The sequence below is a fragment of the Sciurus carolinensis genome, chromosome 12, assembly GCF_902686445.1.
Source record: "Sciurus carolinensis chromosome 12, mSciCar1.2, whole genome shotgun sequence".
Classification (NCBI taxonomy): Eukaryota; Metazoa; Chordata; class Mammalia; order Rodentia; family Sciuridae; genus Sciurus; species Sciurus carolinensis.
In genome coordinates this window covers 58,295,631-58,312,746 of record NC_062224.1, presented here as the reverse complement: position 1 = coordinate 58,312,746, position 17,116 = coordinate 58,295,631, and positions in this window count along the sequence as shown.

Here is a 17,116-nt window from a genome sequence, read left to right as displayed (position 1 = left end):
TCCCATAGCCAAACCCAAGATGTTCATTCACAAGGGTACAACTGACTGGTTCTCAACCAACCATCTCACTCTGACCACCTTTGCTGTTAATTTTGTAGTATCTCCTTCCAATAGTACTGTGATACAAGCATGACCCACCACCCGCTGGCACCCCACTTCTTCACAATTCATTTTTGTCACCACTCTTGCCATCCCATTCCGCCCCCCCCCCCACATTCTCACTTCCTTTCTTAGCTTAGATTCCCAGTCCAGCACTAAAGACTTGCCTTTGTTTTTCCATCATACATGCTTTCTAAAATGCCAAATATTGGTTCAAAACTACCTATCCATTTATTCCTTGCTGGGACTTGAGACCTGAAAGTTGCTGCACTGAAATTCCTTTGCCTCCTTTTAAATAGAAGCAATACCTACTGCTTTCCTAGGTCAGCTGTTCCACTTATGATCAGAATTCTCATCCCCTGTGCTCTTCTCAATAACTTTACTCCTACAATTATCTCCTCTTCTCTCTCTCCCTCCCCTGATTTTTCTCTATATTCATTTCCATCAGCCAATAAGCATGCATCAATAACGCTCATGTCAAACTCTCTTGATTTATCTTCCCAGTTCAAATCCTGCTCCTTTTTGTGCCTCCCTTCATAGGAAATCTCTGAGTTGATGGTTATTACTCATTTTCCATTTCCCACACCTTAGCTTCTCCTCAAACAGGTTCAATCAAGCCTTCTCTTCATTGCACCAAAATGGCTTTGATTCTGGTTTCCAATACCAAAGCCAAATGCCAATCCTCCACCCTCCTCCTATGAGAATACTCAGCAGCACTGGGTGGGGTCACTACCCCCTTCTTCTGGAAATTCTTCATCCCTGAACTTCTAGGATGCAGCACTAGCTTGGTCATGCTCCTGCCTCCCTGACTCTGAGTTACACTTCTCTGATGTTCTTCTTCTTTACTCCTCTCTAAACGTCAGGATTACCTACAACTCTACATTCTCCCAAGATGATCTCATTCAGTTCATAAATTTAAAACATTTTTATGTTATTGAACATCACATTCATTTATCCAGCCCTGACATTCCTTTGAGCTCTAGATTCAAATACTTAACTGCCTACTCACCATCCTCATTGAAATGACTAACAGGCTTCTCACAATCAACAGTGTCAATACTGAACATTTGATTTTTTTTCTTTCCTAACACAACTGAACTTTCTTTCCCCCTTTCAGTGTATGTCATCACCATCTACCCAATTACTCAGACTAAGAACCTTGGCGTCATTATTGATTCTTGTCCTTCCCTTGAATGCTACAACCAATCCACAAGTATGTCCCGTTGACGACTCAAAATATATCCCCAACCTGAACATCCCACCATCTCAAGACCCCAACTCCATCATCTCCCATATGGTGACTCAAAATATATCTCCAACCTAAACACCCTACCATCTCAAGACCCCAACTCCATCATCCCCATATAAACTGTTGCTCCTATTTATTTCCCCCCTCCCCCATGCCTCCTATTGTCGATCTTGCATGGAGCAGATGGAGAAATTTTACTAAAGCATAAATCAGATTATGTCACTCCCCAGCCTAAAGCTCTCTATTGTCTTTTAATTATGCCTAAAATTCAAAATGGCCACCATCATCTGGATCCTGCTTCCCCTTCTCACCTCCCCCAGGACCATCTCCCTATTGCTGTCCATACTCCATTCTTACTGTCCTTTCAACCACATGCTCATCTTAAGACCATTGCATCTGCTGCACAGACTGGCAGAGTGCTCCTCCCTTGGATCTGTGTGTGGCTCCTCTCTCTCTCTCTCTCCTTCAGGCCTCAGCTCACACAGCACCTCCTCAGAGACATTCTCCTCTCTCTCTCATTCCAGAGTACCAGTCTGCCTCCCAACCCACCCCTCAGCCTCTCTGTCCTATTTCCTCTTCTAGGGAACTTAGAAGAACCAGAATCCATCACATCTGTTTTTTATGTTTGTTCTTTGACTCCCTCTGTTAGAATGTAAGTTTATACTACCTCATGGACTGAAGCTAGGATGATGTTGCTTTTCATCAACCACAGAAAAATACTTAAGAAAATGGTTTGATAAAATGAATGTCCCTCTTTAATGTAATCATTATCATCAGCAATACTCACACTCATGAAAATACGAAAGAACACCACAGCACTTCTCAGGGTAAAATATTAAGAGACACATCTATATATGCATAATTGATATCTTTTGTGTTTCATTTTGATGATTTGCCCAGAACAGGTGTCTGTAGAGTAGTGACTAGCTGTTTGAGAGGCTGTAGTGGGGTCTAAAGTTTCACTGAGCACCAATCACATGAGAACACTTAAAGTACGTGATAAAGATGGGTATAAACGTGGCTTACTTTCCCAAGTGTAGCTTTTGTTTGGAGGGACACTAGATGTCATGGATTGCCCTCCTTGGTTCTTGCTGAGTGAGGACTGAGGAGCATGTGTTCTAGCATGAGGCTCCCGGAGGCACAAGACAACCATGCCTGTGCCCTGGGGCACTTCACGTAAAGTGCCAGAGACTGATCCCCAAGGACCACTCCAGGGGTGAGGACATTCTAGGTGATGCCAGAAGCTATAAAGATGGTGTCCTACCTTCAGCAAGGCCTAAGAATATTCAGAGACTCAAACTGAAAAAGGGCAGTAATGGCAAAGGCATTCAAAGAATCCCATGCACTGGGAGTATACAGGGGAGGAAATCCTATCTAGGAGGGGAAGTGAGTCAGAGCTTGCTTACAACACTGGAGAAGGAGGACAATTGGATTTTAGAAGAGATATAGCAATCTATATTCTTGGCTTTTAAAAAATTCTCAGATGTTTTTCATGCTCCACTGTTAAATCCTACAAAAAGTGTCTCAGGAAGGGTCTTCAGGGAGCCCATCTGTGGGAGAGGAACAGGTCTGAGGGCCACATTCTGAGGGTCAGAGAATCTGGACAGTACTCGAAGGGCCTCCGTGAGGCATTTCCGATGTACCCAGAGCCCAGAGCCCAGAGTTGGCAGTCGTTCAAGAACTGTGCCTTATCCCATTTTGTTAGAATATAAAACCAACGCTGGATATGTTGCATTGGGGCAGGTGGTCTGTAGTTTACAGGCTGCTTAAAATTCTTGAAGCCACCTACAGTAAATGCTTGAAATAAATTGTGGGAAATCACTTGAATAATCTTGCAAACATCCATGTAATGCTTAAACAAAGGCCACCAAAAGATCGGGGAAAGGCTGCCAGGAACCAGTATGACTTTACCTGGAAGTGTGAAGAAGACCCAGGGAAATCACCTTCCTGAGCTTGAGGCAAGCTCCATTCGTTCCCTCTTGCCAGAATCTTTCACCAAACTGAATCTCAAGCTCATTGTCAGACAACTGGGAAAGAACACCTTTTCATTTTTTTTTTTTTTTCACAAAGTAAAACTAATTAAAAGACCTCCCTGAATAATGGGGGGTAAACCCCGAAAATACTATTGCCTCCCTGCCAGTGGAGGGCCTCCTTGTGTCTCATTCTGCTATTTGGTACAAAATTCTCAAGGGAACCGTCAGTGACCTTGGAGGAAGGAAAAATTCTTATGCCTCTGCTCATCTCCTTGTGAGAGAAATGGCAAACTAACTCTAAAAGCAAGCAAACCGACCAACCGTGCCCTGGCAAACAGTGGTCTGACAAACCATCGGTGATCAGAAGCAGCACTGTGCCCCCTGCCTCACCTCACAGCTGTCTAGCGGTTCCATCTGGTTGTAACTTCAGCTGATCCTCAAAGAATTCCAAGGGCTGGGTTCAGACTCTTGATACACACTATCACCTTGAAAGATTATCTAAAGTGTGCCTTAGCAGTATTTATTTGGTATTTGTTCAACAACGACTTGCCCACTCTCAGCCTTTTGGAATATCTAGGGACCCAGAGAAAGAAAGGAGCCCCTTTTCTCGAGGATCCCAGGGTCAATGGGAACAGATAGAACAACGATGATGATCCTGTAGGCTCTATGGCAGGGAGGTGTGCAGCATATGTCAGCGGGGCAAGGAAGAACACCTAATTCAGCCTCAGAGAGCTCCAAAGGAGTCGTGTGTGTGGACACCTGGGGGAAGTTGAGGAAGGCAGGCACCAAGCAATGGAGACTCTTCTAGGCTATGCTAAGGATGCTGCCATGTACTCTGAAGGCTGCAGGGAGTCTGGCATGATCAGGCTTACATGATAGAAAATTTATTCTGGCCTTATAGAGGACAGAATGGAGAGAAGCAAGGATGGGAATAAAGGTATGGGATTAAATGGGACTGAGCAGAATCAATGATCCATTCCACATAGAGAGGGAGGGAAAAGGAGTGGGGTGTGATGCCCAGATTTCTGAGTCAGGCATGCCCTCCTTTGCTTTTAAATGCAACATTGAAGGGGTATGTTTCAAAGGCAACAAAACTTTCTAAGTTTCCAGAGGAAACATTTTGAAGTTTCTGAGGTAAATTCTGATTGTCTTAATTCAACTAGTTTTCTTCAGGTTTCACTTTGACTTTGAACCAAAGCTTTGAGTCACAGTTTTAAGCACCCAAGAGGAATCTGGATTGCAGAGCTGAGTTATGATGGCTTGATGTTCTCAGGGCATATTACAATTCCCACTTAGATGGGGTGTGACCTTGAATACACAAAGGATGAGGATCCCAAGAATAGAGATTCTGCTGCCATGCAAGCAGATATATAAATATGAATGTCAAGCCACTCCAATGCATGAAAAGCTTTTAAAATGCCTGAGAGTTCCAAAGTGCACTGGGCCTCACATAAGCACAATGAAATGATAATGAAGACAACCAGTAGCAGAGACCACCCACCAGCGGTTTTATTGCTGTAACTAGGAATGAAGGGTCTCCCTGGAACTATTGACACTGGATGGCATTGTCATTTTTAGCACATGCTAAAGCTGTGATTGTGAAAGGAATTGTCTCTGTTAAACGGGAGCCAGACTATTTATGGACATCCCTGCTCCCACCACATTCTTGTGCCATGGCCATAGGTAAGGAAAAATGGAAAATGGCTGCTTGGTTTCCACACATTGCCCCATAAATTCCCTGTCCATGCTTAATTAACCGAGGAAGAAATATGCTTCAGAGGCCTCTTTTTGAAGGGTCTTGAGCTTAAGTTCAGCACAAGCCTCTACCTTCTTTTTTATTTATTCCCTTTTCTTCTGCCAAACCTTGGGTCACAATCCCCACTCAGCCCACCCATAAAGCTGTAGGTCAAAGACCCGCACTTAACCCCAGAGGGAGTTTCTTTCTCAACTATAAGGAAAGACAAAAATCACTTGCTCTCATATGTGGAATGCACATATCAGACAATAATAACTTCATTGTCCTTGCTTTAGGGACGCACACACACGTGTACGCAAGGGCACATGCACACACAACCTGCTTCTACGATCTATGGTCCAGGACATGAGCATCAAAATCGGTTTGTGCTCATCTTTTCATTACTCCATAATTAAGAATACTCAGTGTTTGAAGAGCTTGGTGAGGTTTTCACGGGTGTTAGTTCCTTCTACTGGCTTCAACTCTACAGCCCAAGTAGATGGGCAGCAGGGAAACTGAGTGCTGAGAGGGAAGCAGGTCGTTTTGGTCTCTCTCAGGGGTCAGCACAGTGGCAGGCCAAGGAAAAGAACTTTGGGGTCAAGTTTACATATTTGCTTCTACTCTAAGCAGTCGGATAATGGTACCCAAACACTGTCAGATAGAAGCAATAAGTTCTAGGGTTGTATAGCACAGTAGGGTGACTCTAGGTCACAAAAACCTACTATATATTTTATGAATCCACTAGAGGAGGAGCTCAAAGACCTTGAACAGTCATGTTAAAGAGATGAAAATGTTAATTACCTTGTTTTGATCAGTACCTATTGTATATAGGTATTGAAAGCTCACACTCTACTGTACATAAGCACATTATGGATTAATTAAACATGTTTTAAAAAGTTTGAGGCCAGGGGTAGAAGATGTACTTAGCATGTGTAGGGCCCTCTGTGAAATCCCTAGCACCACAGAAACAAAGTTTGAAGAGAGCAATAAATGTTAATTATCTTAACTTGATTGTTATACTTTCTATACATCTGTTAAATTATGACACTCTTCTGTATAAATGTGTACAATTAAAATAAATAAATAGGAAAAACAGAAATATGGTTTCTCTCATCCCAAGTGAGTTCTGCCAGATATCTTTTTTTTTAAGGGGGGCAGTGGGTTTTGTGTTTTGTTTGGTTTCGGTTTTGCCTGCTGCCTCTTAGGTGGCTTCTAGAATGAGGGATTCATTTGTTCAAGAAATGTAATGTGCTAGATATGGAGGGAGGGAGGGCAGCCACAGAGAGGACTTTGCCATTCTGCAGGGACCCCTCACACAGCAACATAGCAGGGATTATGTCAAGGCTGACACACCCACAGGAAGTCCTCAGGACCAAGAAAACTCACAAAGACAGACCCCACCTGACAGGAACTGAGGCCAGTCATGTATTGGTGTAAGATAACTAACAAGAGTCTACCTAGAAGGTTGACCATTTCATGAGGACTTGGGGGACACCCACATGCGGGGGGCAGGCAGCAGGGAAAGGCACAAGCTTGCATCTGATGAACACCCCACAGTATCTAGGACACTGTGGTATTTAAATTGTAACATTTAGACCATGACCCAACCAGAGTAAAGCACCTCAGCTGGAAGAGTCAGACAGGCCTAGCTTAGAGTCAGACAGACCTAGCTTGGATTTCACCTTTGCCCTTCACGAGGTGGGTAACCACAGATATGTCAATCTTGTCAAAACTTCTGTTGCCGCATCAGTGAAACCGGGTATGAAAAGAATATAACTTCCCCATGGAATTATTGTGGTGTGATGCAAAATAGTTTCTGGAACACCCCAGCATTCAGTGATGTGATCTATTAGGATATGACTGTATGAAACAGGGTAGGGCCAGGAACATGGATGTGGCAGCCTCATGGTTGGATAAAGGGTAAGAAATACATGCCTTCTTACCCTGAATTTTGACTGGAATTGTGACATTCAATTAAATGCAGATTTGGAATAAGGTGTGTATTCTGGGCATCTCTGGCCTTGTTCCTCTCCAAGCCCTGCCCACCTGGCTTTCTGCTAATGCAGGGATTCATGGCACCATGCCAGGCCATTGGTACCAACAGGAAGATAAATGTGTAGCATATTCTTCCTCAGCTTCCTAGACTAATAGGTAAAGTCTACACCTGAGAGCCCACCACCCTATTTCACCACACTCACCAACCATGTACATTATGCACAGCACACTTTTTGCTGCATATAGAGTCTTATATTCAAAGACCTGAGAAATTATAGGAAAATTGCTAAGAAAATTCTCCATTTTCTTTCTAAGGGAAATTTGTCCTTGACTGGAGCCCAGGAAATAGTGCCCCAGAAGACAATTCTGACTTTGAACGCACCTCAGATATATCTACATCTCTTGGTCAAGGGGAGTTATAGGTAAGTGAGAGCATTTGGAAGGGATTCCCATTTGCTAGGAGTGCAGAACAGGAGGAGAAGGGAGGGAGACCAGGAGAGGTGGAAGGAGAGGGAGAGGAGAAACAAAGAAGGTAGGTAGGTGACAACATTACCTGTAAACTCCTTGCCCATGGAAACTGATGTGGCTTTAGAGAAGAAAATATCTGAACTGAGAAAAGTAACTCAAACAAATTGGAGACGTGGTGGGACTTGAAGACAATCTGATGAATCTAACTGAAAAAGGGGTCATTTCTATTGGTAAATATGATTATTCTTGACTCCTATAATTTAAAAAGTGAAAATCACTTCATCTCTAATGCACTATCACAGAATGCAAAATTGAGGGTACAGCATGACAAATTATAATTCATGCAAAAATTAGATATTTGCACCAAAACAATGGTTCCTCCTATCTGCTGATATGTAAAACACTCAGGGTCTCTGTCTAATGTCTGAATATTACTTGTTACCATGTTGGGTCCATCTAGAAGGCACGAGATGGTGAGATTACGGTAATTCTTAATATAAATTTTCTGGTATTCTCTATTTTTTTTTACTAGACTTTGATATTTAAGGCAATACAAAGTTGAGTCAATAGGTACTTGCATACACTTCAGGTTTCTGAATACTTTAAGTTAAAAATTTCTCAGGAAACCCTCAGTGTCCTAAACAGATACTCTCAGTTGTCAGTTACATCCGAACTGTTTATTCTCAAAAAGCAACTAGATATGGCAGCATTATTTACAATATCCAAAAGATGCTGTCCTGTCTATCAACGGTTGAATGAGTTAACAATTTATAGTATATTACCATAAAAAGGAAGGAAATTCTGGCATATGCTACAACATGGATGCATTCTGAAAACATTATGCTAAAAGAAATAAGCCAGGCACAGAAGGACAAATATTATAACTCTACTTATATGAGACATCTAGAACAGGCAAATTCAAAGAGAAAGAACAGAGATTATCAAGGGCTGTGAGCTGGGGGTTATTGTTCAATGGTTACAGAATTTCTGTTTAGGGTTGGGGATGTAACTCAATGGAAGAGTGCTCACCTAGCATGAGGGAGGCCCTGGGTTCCATCCCCAACACCACAACAACAAAAAACAAAACACAGAACACAAAACACAGTTTCTATTTATAATAATGAGAAAGTTCTGGATATACAGAAAGTATGACTATACAACATTATGAATGCACTTCATGCCATTGAAAAGTGTGTTTTGAGTCTCTGAATTCTAACAATAGATCATCAAACTCCTGTTCACAAAATGACATCTGGTTCTCCTGAGAGTGACCTGGGCACCAGCCAAAAAAAAGTTTCAGAAACATTCAGAATGTTCCATGGCATAATATACATAGTATACATACCTTAAGATGTCTGGGAGTGAGGGAGAGGAGGGTAGGAGGAGTGAGGTTAAAATAAAGGCAGCACAAAGAAAAAAAAATCAAAATCAATCAGTTCAGGGTGGGGAATATGGTATTGAGGGTTAATATACATAACATGGCAATGATCAAGATGCAGGGTGGGTACTGGCTTCTAAATAATAAAGTTCTAAGTTCTCAGTGATGGATCAGGTATGTGTCTTATTCTTACAAAATTCACCATTCACCATAAAGTAGAAGAAGCAGTAAGCATGGATCTACCTGGCATGACCTTCCTGGAGACTGGCTTTGGGGAAAGATGCAATGAATGAATGAAGTTAAGCAGAGTTACCCAACAGTAGCGCTCTGGGAGATGTTACCAGACTCTTTACTTAGGTTGACAATTGCATGACTGGAGTCCTTTCAGTGGTCAGTAACAGTAAAACATGATGGTGCAGATTTGGAAAGCATTGTAAGGGAGTCAGGCAGAAGAAGCACACAGCAAAATTCGTTACAGATACGATCGATCAATGGGAATTTAGAACTGTCCCATACTCTGACTGAGCTAAGAAAATGCTTTTGTGACCAGAAGCCCCCAGTCCAAACGATTCACATGTAAAAATACCTTTCGGCTGGCGGCTGCAGCTGCTGTGACGCGCTTTGTGCAACTCTGCCTGCTGGCCGGCTCTGCACAATGGGGAGTCATCTCACCCCTCCCGGCAAAGGCTCTGCTCAGGCTATCTGATTGTTGCCACTGCCGCTGCCGCTGCTGCTGCTGTTTCTCAGCTGTCCGCAGCAAGGCCCTGTGTTTGAAGTTGGGCACAGTGTGCCTTGAGGTGGCTCTTTGGCCCATTCAATGCAGCTGTCCCACTTGTGCTGGCACAGAGCAGCTGCCCGGGGCCCCCTGCACACATCCTGCCCACAAAGCCCTGGCTGGGCCCTGTGCCCTTCAGTTCTAAGAGATTGCTTATGCCACTCCCTGCCGTCTACAGTAAATTGCATATTATGTCCCACACTGGCTGTTGTTTAGCATTCACCTGGGCCAAAGTCATGAGTCGGATGTGCACGTGGCTGGTTAGCTGCATACACTTGTTCTGTGACTCCAGAAGGCTTGACTAACCAGAAACCTCATAAATGTGAGACCTTGGATCAACTGTGGGGGAGAATGGACAGGAAAGCAGGGTGGAACCCATGGAAAGGAGTCACTTCTGTTGTGAAAACAACTCAGAATTTGTTCCCTGTGATCGCTGGGTTGGTAGAAACCCCAATGTTTCTTAAAGAGCACAGTGATATCACCACCTCCTTACTGATCTCCAGTGGCCTGGTGAGGATTGACTCTGGTCTGTCTTCTTCTTCTTATTATTATTAGTAGTGATGAGGATAGAAAGCAGAACCTCACTTATGCTAGGCAAGCGCCCTACTACTGAGATACATACCCTGCCCCTGGCTCTGGTCTTTAAATAAATTTTACCTCAATTAAAGTTTCTGCCTTTTGACTTGCAACACAAAATGTAATAATAGTGTAAAATCTTATATGATTTGTGTAAATCATACAGCTCTGGGGGCATATCATTGAAGAGGGCTGGAAAATGAACTGGTTTGTTGTTGTTTTTGTTTTCTGGTATTTTTTTTCTCTCAATCTAGCCTACTAGCCTGAAATTACAAAGTAGATAAAAATGGTCTTTACGTCTTAAAGACTTTAGGACTTGTACTGTTCCTACCGGATTGTCTCAAGGACCAAGAATTGTACTGACAGTATATTGAGTTGAAAATATTTCCCACAAACTCTGAGACAATTTTTTAAAAAACAAGCTAACTTCTAAACCACTTGTGTCTTACAGCTTATTTGAATACAATAAGAAAAATGACATTGACTTAATATTCAGTCCTGCTTTATATAAACTCAGAATAAGATAGAAGGTCAACAAAATAGAAAATCTTGAAGACATCGACAAATTTCTAGAGACATATGATCTACCCAAACTGAATCCGGAAGGCATACACAATTCAAACAGATCAATTTCGAGCAATGAAATAGAAGATGCCATCAAAAGCCTACCAACCAAGAAAAGCCCAGGACCAGACAGATTCTTAGCCAAGTTCTATAAGACCTTCAAAGAAGAACTAATACTCCTCAAAGTATTCCATGAAATAGAAAAGGAGGGAACCCTTCCACACTCATTCTATGAAGCTAGTATCACCCTGATACCAAAACCAGACAAGACATATCAAGGAAAGAAAACTTCAGACCAATATCCCTGATGAAAAAAATGCAAAAATTCTTAACAAAATTGTGGCAAATCGCATACAAAAACATATTAAAGATAGTGCACTGTGATCAAGTGAGTTTCATCCAAGGGATGCAGGGTTGGTTCAACATCCAGAAATCAATAAATATAATTCATTCCATCAGTAGACTTAAAGTTAAGAATCATACGATCATTTCAATAGATGCAGAAAGAGCATTTGATAAAATATAGCACCTCTTCATGTTCAAAACACTGGAAAAAAATAGGGATAGTAGGAACATACCTCAACATTGTAAAGGTTATCTATGCTAAGCCCATGCCAACATCATTCTAAATGGAGAAAAACTGAAAGCATTCCTCTAAAAACTGGAACAAGACAGGGATGTCCTCTTACACCACTTATATTCAACATACTCCTTGAAACTCTAGTCAGAGGAATTAGGCAAAATAAAGAAATTAAATGGATAAGAATAGGGAAAGAACTCAAACTATCACTATTTGCTGATGACATGATTCTATTAGAGGAATCAAATATTCCACCAGAAAATTTCTAGAACTAACAAATGAATTCAGAAAAATAGCAGGATATAAAATCAACACACATAAATCTAATGCATTTCTATTCATAAGTGATGAATCCTCTGAAAGAGAAATTGGGAAAACTACCCCACTTACAATAGCCTCAAAATATAAAAAATCAATCTAACAAAAGAGGTGAAAGACCTCTACAATGAAAGCTATAGAACTCTAAAAAAATAAACTAAAAAAACCTTAGAAGATGGAAAGATCTCCCATGTTCTTGGATAGGCAGAATTACTATTGTCAAAATGGCCATACTACCAAAAGTGCTATACAGATTCAATGCAATTCCAATTAAAATCCCAATGACGTACCTCACAGAAATAGAGAAAGCAATCATGAAATTCATCTGGAAGAACAAAAGACCCAGAATAGACAAAGCAATCCTTAGCAGGAAGAGTGAAGCAGGAGGTATCACAATACCAGAAATTCAAATATACTACAAAGCAATAGTAATAAAAAAGGGCATGGTATTGGCACCAAAATAGGCAGGTAGACCAATGGTACAGAATAGAAGACACAGAGATAAACCCACATAAATACAGTTATCTCATACTAGAAAAAGGTGCCAAAAACACAATGGATTAAATATAGCCTCTTCAACAAATGGTGCTGGGAAAGCTGGAAATCCATATGTAGCAAAATGAAATTAAACCCTTATCTCTCACCCTGTACAAAACTCAACTCAAAATCGATCAAAGACCTAGGAATTAGACCAGAGACCCTGCACCAAATAAAAGAGAAAGTAGGCCCAAATCTTCATCATGTCAGCTTAGGACCAGACTTCCTTAACAAGACTTCCAAAGTATAAGAAATAAAATCAAGAATCAATAAATGGGATGAATTCAAACTAAAAAGCTTCTTCTCAGCAAAGAGAACAATCAATAACATGAAGAAGCCTACAGAGTGGGAGAAAATCTTTACCACAAACACTTCGGATAGAGTACTAATCTCCAGAATTTATAAAGAACTCAAAAAGCTTAACACCAAAATACAAATAACCCAATCAATAATGTGCTAAGGAACTGAGTAGACACTTCAAACAAAAATACATACAATCAATCAACAACTAAATGAAAAAATGTTCAACATTTCTAGTAACAAGAGAAATGCAAATCAAAACTACCCTAAGATTTCATCTTACTCCAATTAGAATGGCTATTATCAAGAATACAAGCAACAATAGGTATTGGCAAGGATGTGGGGGAAAAGGTACACTCATACATTGCTGGTGGGATTGCAAATTGGTGTAGCTACTCTGGAAAGCAGTATGGAGATTCCTTAAAAAACTGGGAATTTCTGGAACCACCATTTGACCCAGCTATCCCATTCCTAGGCCTATACCCAAAGGACTTAAAATCGGCATAGTACAGTGATGCAGCCACATCAATGTTTATAGCAGCTCAGTTCACAATAGCTAGATTGTGGAACAAACCTAGATGCCCTTCAATAGATGAATGGATAAAGAAACTGTAATATATACACAATGGAATATTACTCGACCATAAAGAAGAATAAATTATGACATTTTCAGGTAATTGGATGGAGTTGGAAAATATCATGCTAAGCAAGATAAGTCAATCCCAAACACCAAAAGTCAAATGTTTTCTCTGATAAGTGGGTGCTGATACATAACAGGGGGTTGGGGAGGTAAGGCAAGAATGGAGGAACTTCGGATTGTGCAGAGGGAAATGAGGGGAGGGGAGGGGGGAAAGGGGGAAATATGGTGGAATGAGACAGACATCATTACCTTATGTACATGTATGATTGCATGAATGGTGTGACTCTACATCATGTACAACCAGAGAAATGAAAAGTTGTACTCCCAAAGAAAAGAATTTTGATTAGACACAATTAAGCCATAACAGCAGACATTCAAATAATTAATTTTCTCAATACCATCCTAGAATGATAATTCAATCTGTTCTTTGTTCAGTACTCTAGAATGTTTTCCATTCCTAAATGAAGCATTATAGTAACATTCATCAAGAGGAAGGTTGAGTGTTTTATAAAATTGGGGAGGAAGATTGTTACATAAATAGAAAATCAGTACCCGCATCTTGGGAAAGTTCACAGAGATCAATTTTAAAAAGAGTTTATATAGAAGCAAAGCGTTGGGAAATTGGTTCCCCTAAACATTAGTGCTCCAGACCACATAGAAAACACTTGCTTGCCCCTGTGCCAGGTTCCCAGTTTACTGCCCTATATTCTTGCAATGATGTTGTACATTCCCACGGAAGTTCAGTATCACACTGTTCAACAGAGCAAGGCGGAAGCAACACGTTTTCCCATCAGCTGTAGAATGGACGAATACATTGTGGCATGTTTATAAATGGAATGCTAAACAGAAATGAAAATGGGTGGGGTTTACATTACAGATGACCTGGATGAACTTGGGGTCATAAAGTTGAGCATAAAAAGAAGTCATTAAAAAACAATAAGCAGGCTCTGTTTTGTTTGTTATAAGAAAAACACATGGAAATCTAAAATGTCTAGGGACATAAATATATATGGCTTATCTATTTTAAAAATCTTGTGATTAATAAGCACTAATAAAGCACTAATTTTAGAATAGCAACATGTGCCATGAGATAGGAGGCATGTGAAAATAATGAGGGGCTCACAGAAAGCATGAGAAGTCGTGGTCATGATCTTTTCCTTACATTTGGAGGTGGGCACACATGTTATTGAATGTTGATTTCTTAAGCTTTACATGTATTTGATAAATCTCTTTTTATTGACTTAATAGTTAAGGCAACACTTACAAATTTTTAAAGACTGAGGGCAATTGAAACTAAATGAAATTCAACTGTATTTCTACTTAAAAATTGTTTTGTTTTTATTTCATTTATTATTATTATATTTTATTCTTCCAGACTGCATTTTGATTCATTGTACACAAATGGGGTGCACCTTTTCGTTTCTGTGGTTGTGCACAATGTAGATTCATACCTTTTATATTTTTTGTCCTTACAAAGTATATTTTCATTAAACTTTCTCTGAGAAACAGACAAACAAACGAATAGTTAATGAAGGAGGTTAACAGTTGATGGAAAAACCATGTTAATCAAAATTATCATTTTGGTGAGACTTGACCTTTGACCACACCCCCCAAGGTACTCACAGCATAAAGGAAAAGATTGATAAATCACTGATAATCGCAATTCTTAGTATGAATTTTTCTGGTTCTTGCAGGGAATTTGAGGCCTTAATAAATGAATACTTGATTTATCAAAATTAAAAATTCACAAAATCAAAAACCTAATTTTTCCTTAAGCTTTTAGGTTCAACTTACGAATCTTGTTATTCTATTTATATAGCTCACAAATTTTTAAAGAACCTTTTGCTTCTTCATTGAATTGCCTTAAATATTTTAAACTGCATTTATAAAAATAATATACTTGATTTCTTTTTTAAATGCTTCAGTTGACTGGGAAACCAAACTTTCCCAACTACCTTTATTATTCTCTTAAATTTAATTTAAAAAGGGAGAAGGGATGGGGCAAAGGGGAGGAACTGCAGCAGAAAATTGACCAAATTATGCTATGTGCATGTGTGAATATAACATAATGAATGTCACTTTTATGTATATCTATGATGCACCAATTTAAATAAATAAATAAACAGAAGGAAGACCAATAGAATAAAGGGAGGGGAACAGGGGAAGGGAGGAGAGAGCGAAATTGGAAGTACCGGGTATTGAAATGGAGCATGTATGAATATGAACTACACTATTATGTATATTGCACTAATGTAAACATTAAAAAAGAAACTTCTCTATGTGATGAATTTTAAGCTCTTTAAAGTCTTGCTTATAACCTTAGTAATATTTTTTTAAACTTTCAACTTAGAATCACAAATCAGATTAATGAACTCAATTTCACATTATTTTAGTTGAATTGTGAAATTAGAATGATATTGTTACGTACTGAAATGTGCCCATTTCTCCCAAATATTCTAAATATTCGATATAGCAGATGTATACCTATTCTTCCCAAATTCAACCTAAAATCTTAGTTTATTGGCTTGATTTGTAATGATATTTAAATATTTAATGCTCTATTTCCCAAGTCTAAGAGTTCAAGAAAATTTTAAAACTTTTCCACTAATGAAACAATTTTATCATCCCAACTCAAGCAAGTATATTAAAGTTTTCTTAAGAACTTAAAGATACCCCTAGGACCTAGTTCTTCCAGTAATCATGATGAGATACAACAAGATCTCTTTATTGTCAGTATAACAGGTACACTAGATTTGAAAAAGGAATTGGTCTCTTGTCCTTGTCCCAAGACTTAAATCCTGTTACCTCTTGATTTTCTGTCTACTTCCTGAAATCCACAATGTCCACCAGGATGTAACTAACTTCCTCCTCTGCCTCAACCGAATTTGTCTTTCTCTGACTCTTGAGATATGTGAATACTGTCATTTGATTGGATTTTAACTATTTCCCAAGTCTTGCCAGCCTGATTCAGTGCATACAGCCAGAGCAATGCCAAAGGTGCCAGTATTCCACGTTAAGGACAATAAAAGACAAATGTGGAGATGCTGTGAATGAGGGGGCCTGACCCAGGCTGATGAATAGGCTCTAGCACAGGAACTTCTTGACTGAATCCTGATAGCAATGGGGACAATGTATTTACCAAGCCTGAAGTTAGGGAAGTGGCTGCAAAAATTCTGCTAAGAGAAGATTTGAGTAGTGAAAAGTTATATACAAATGAAGGGGATCAATAATGATAGGTTGAAGGGTAGAGAAGAAAAGAGCCAATGTCTTAAGCAAGACCCAGAAACAGTTGAATTTTATCTGAGTTTTTTTTTAACAAGTATCTGAAGGTAGATCATCCACATTGTTTCCTGAAGTAAGAAAAGACATTTCTGAGTGACAGCTGTATTAGGGTTGGGTAGGAGGACAAAGCTGTCATCTTGTCATGAACATTCAAGAGCCAGACGTGTGTTCACACTCCTGTTGAAGGTCATCTCCTTTAGCTTAAAGGTCAACTCTTAAGAAGGGGCTTGCCTATTCTCTCAGATTCATACACTTTAGACTTCTTCCTTGAATCATGCATCTAATGATGTAATTCAGTAATTATTTAGTTACTTAGCAATATCTGTCTCTCCAATTCTATGAGAGCTAAGATCATGTCTGTTTTGTTCATTGATACACTCCCAGTACCTAGCATGGTTCAGCATCTAAAAGTTGTTCAATAACTAGATCTTGAATGAATGAGTAGATGAAGCCATGAAATACTACAGGAATCATTAGTTGAATTTACTAATTAATTAAAGTAATAGTACAGGTCCCTGTTATTAGAGACAAATCCAATATGTTTTTTTAATGGTACTGTGAATTTTTTTCAAGCATGTGTGGATTGCTATGTGAGCATGGTTAACTACTTAAGGCTTTAGTTTTCTCATTTGCAAAATGGGAATTTT